The sequence below is a fragment of the Carlito syrichta genome, unplaced genomic scaffold, assembly GCF_000164805.1.
Source record: "Carlito syrichta isolate Samal-C Ts95f unplaced genomic scaffold, Tarsius_syrichta-2.0.1 Scaffold115607, whole genome shotgun sequence".
Taxonomy (NCBI): Eukaryota; Metazoa; Chordata; class Mammalia; order Primates; family Tarsiidae; genus Carlito; species Carlito syrichta.
This window is the reverse complement of record NW_007059703.1, coordinates 31,360-35,302: the sequence shown is the minus strand read 5'-3', so window position 1 is coordinate 35,302 and position 3,943 is coordinate 31,360. Positions and strand designations below refer to the sequence as shown.

Genomic DNA, 3,943 nt, shown 5'->3' with positions numbered 1-3,943 from the left:
GGCGATCCTTCTGCCTCAGCCTTCCAAGTAGCTGGAACTACAGGCGTGCGCTACCACGCCCGGCTAATTTTTTGATATATTATAGAGACGAGGTCTTACCAAGTTGCCCAGGCGGGTCTCAAATCCCTGGGCTCAGGCAGGTCACGAAACCCTGGGCTCAGGCAATCCTCTTGCCTCAGCCTCCACAAGAACTGGGATTACAGGCTTGAGTCACCCGCCCAACTTTAATTTTTTGATTCATTGTAGACATAAGGTCTCACCAAATTGCCCAGGCTGGTCTTGAACCCGTGGGCTCAGGCAATCCTGTCACCTCTGCCTCCCAAAATGCTGGGATTTCAGGTGTGAGCCACCACACCTGGCTGCTTCGTGTTTAATTATCCTCGAGGATAACTGCATGGATCATTCTAGTGCTCAGGTCCATTTATTCCCCAAGTTCAGACTGGGAGCCAAGTGGAACACTTCTTGCTTCTGCTTCTGCAAAGGAGAGGGGAAGCGGCAATTTCTCCCGTAAGGCAGATGGTTTCCAATGAACGTGTAGCTTCTGCACTGTGATTTCTCTCAGAGAGCACGGCTTGCGCTCTGGTAGTCGCTGATATAGCTGGACTGCGAGAAATGACTCCAACACGCAGAGAAGGTCAGATTATGAGTCCTTTATTGACGCCGACTACCGGGAGCAGACTAGTGTCCCAAAGAACTCTCGACCCCGAACAGAGTGACAGTGGGTTTTTAAAGGTAAACATTACATAAGCCGTACAGTTTGATATTTCTTGGCAAACCATATAATTAGGAAGGGGTACGGATGGTTGCAGAACTCACACAACTCGGGAGTTTCCAATCACTGAGGGGCACAGGAATGTGGGTGTGCAGTATGACTACGAGAAGGTCACCGAAGGGGGTCATCTCTAGGCTAGGATGGAAGATCCGTTACAAAACGGAGTTGCTTACTCAGGTCAAGCAAGCTATTTCAGCAGGCTCTTATAGGTTTCGCAGATAGATGTTTCATCACCAGGTAAGAACGATGGTTCCTGGGGATAAAGTAGTGGGACGCAGGCTGTGATCCCAAGGGCATCACCTCATGGGCTGTCCTGGTTCACAGGGGCAGCTTTTTCTTTTTTTTTAAGCAACAGGGTCTCACTTTGTGGCCCAGGCTGGAGTCCAGGGGAGCAATCATGACTCAGTAAAGCCTTGAAATCCTGGGCATAAGCGATCTTCCTACCTCAGCCTTTGGGGTAGCTGAGACCACCGGAATGTGCCACCATGATGCCTGGCTTGTTACTTCCTTTTCCTTTTTCTTTCTTTTTCTCTCTTTCCACTTCTCCTCTCTCTCTCTCTCTCTCTCTCTCTCTCTCTCTCTCTCTCTCTCTCGTCTTTCTTTCATAGAGATGGGCGTCTCGATATGTTACCCAGACTGGTCTCAGACTCCTGACCTCAAGTTAGTCTTGTACCTTGGTCTCCCAAAGTGGTGGGATTACAACCATAAATCACTATGCCCAGGCTGTTATTTAAATACTTAAAAAAAATAATTTAGACCAGGCGCAGTGGTTCAAACCTCTAATCCCAGCACTTTGGGAGGCTGAGGCGAGAGGATGGCCTGAGCCCACGGGTTCGAGACCAGCCTGGGCAACATGGTGAGACCTCATCTCTACAATAAATAAATAAAAAAAATCAGCCGGGCATGGTGGCACGCGCCTGTAGTTCTAGCTACTCGGAAGGCTGAGGCGGAAGGATCGCCTGAACCCAGCAGGTCGAGGCTGTGGTGGCCGTGATCGTGCCACTGCACTCTAGCCTGGATGACAGAGTGAGACTCCAACTCAAAATAATAATAATTTTTAAAAAATAGAGCTGGCGGTCTCACTCCGTTGCCCAGGCTAGTCTTGTACTCCTGGGTTCAAGCAATCCTCCCACCTTGGCCTCCCAAAGTGCTGGCATAGTTATCTATTTTTTTTTCTTAAGTTGAAGTCTCACTCTATCACCCCCGACTGGAGTGCAGTGGCACAATCATGGCTCACCGCAGTCTCGACCTCCTGGACTCAGGCAATCCTTCCACTTCAGCCTCCTGAGTAACTGGGACTACAGGTATGTGCCACCATGCCTGGCTAATTTTTTTTGTAGAGACAAAGTCTTGCTATACTGCCTAGACTGTTGTTGAACACCTGGACTCAAGCAATCCTCTTGCCTCGGCCTCCCAGAGTGCTGGTATTACAGGCATGAGTCACCAGGCCTGACCTAAATACCTTTATAAAATGTCATCTAGGTAGGGTGTGGTGATTCATGCCTGTAATCCTAGCACTCTGGGAGGCCGAGGGAGGAGGACTGCTTGAGGCCAGGAGGTCAAGGCTTTGGTCAACCATAATTGTGCCACTGAACTCCAGCCCAGTGACAGACTGAGATCCTGACTCAAAAAATAAAAAATAAGAAAAATAAAAGGTATTGGGGCGTGGGAGTAGTGGCTCTTCCCTGTAATTCGAGTACTCTGGGAGGCAGAGGCAAGAGAATTGCCTGAGCTCAATGTTCGAGACCAGCCTGGGCAACTTGGTGAGACCTTATCTCTTCAGTTAAAAAAAAGCCAGGCGTGGTGGCCCATGCCTGTAGTTCCAGCTACTTGGAAGGCTGAAATGGAAAGATTGCCTGAGCCTAGCAGTTTGAGGCTGCAATGGCCGGGAGTGTGCCACTGCACTCCAGCCTGGGCGACAGAGGGAGACTCCAACTCAAAAAAAAAAAAATAGGTATTTAGAAGGGCTGTGCTCATTCATTTTCAAACAGGAAGAGGTAGTCACCTGCCACAGAGCTGAACGCTGGCCAAAGGCGATGGGATTATCTCTAGGAGGTCTGCCTGGCCTTTGTGAACTAGCCATGCCCTAAAGCATTCTGTAATTACCATCAACTGTGGCCCGAGACGCCTTCTGAACTGCTGAACACTTTCCTTTTGAATCAAGCAGCAGTGGACGGCAGAGCTCAGCCTCTGAAATAAACCAAAGTTTGCATTGAAGGGAGTTGCAGTTGGATTTCTGATTGTGCATCTTTACTGTAACAACAAAACTTTTGAAAATAAAGGCCGTAGCCAGGCGCCATGGCTCATGCCTGTCATCCCAGCATTTTCGGAGACTGAGGCGAGAGGATTGCCTGAGCCCAGGGTTAAAGACCAGCCTGGGCAGTTTGGCGAGACCTCATCTCAACAATAAATCAAAAAGTTAGCTGGGTGTGGTGGTGCGTGCCCGTAGTCCCAGCTACTCAGGAGGCTGAGGCTGCAGGAGGTTGAGGCTGCAGTGAGCCATGATCATGACACTGCACTCTAGCTTGGGTGACAGATTGAGACCCTGACTCAAAAATAAAAAAATTAAAAAAAGAGAGAAGCCAGGCGTCGTGGCTCACATCTGTAATCCCAGCACTTGGGGAGGCAGAGGCTAGAGGATTGCCTGAGCCCAGGGACTCGAGGCCAGTCTGGGCAACATAGCAAATCCTCGTCTCTACAATAAATCAAAAAATTAGCCAGGCGTGGTCGCACACCTGTAGTCCCAGCTACTTGGAAGGCTGACGGGGAAGGATTGCCTGAGCCCAGCAGGTCGAGACTGCGGTGGCCATGAATGTGCCACTGCACTCCAGCCTGGGGACTGTGAGACCGTGACTCGAACAAAACAAAACAAAAACAAAAGAAGGAGATAGACCATTTATATAAAACAGTCTGAGTAGTCGTGAATCCTTTGACATTTTTTACTTAGCCTTATTTCTTTGCCCCACTGTGAAGTAATATAGAATCATCTGGCAGAATTTCCTTATGTTAAATAACATTGTTGATCGTTGTTATGGGTCTCAGCCATAATATTTAAATTTCTGAAAGGCACAATTATTTTTGGAACCTGTTACTGCCTAATGGCTTGTGATAAGAAAAGGTAGAAGAAAAGAGAAGTGTTTTCTTTTCTTTTTTTTTTTTTGAGTTGGAGTC

At 48.4% G+C, this 3,943-nt stretch overlaps 1 protein-coding gene across 1 annotated transcript in view; it reads left to right on the top strand.

Moving 5' to 3' along the window:
- Positions 1 to 3,943, top strand: part of LOC103275372 (adenylate kinase 7) — a gene marked incomplete at its 5' end in the record, with an annotated part of 27,378 nt that overhangs the window by 5,977 nt on the left and 17,458 nt on the right. The window lies entirely within an intron of this gene.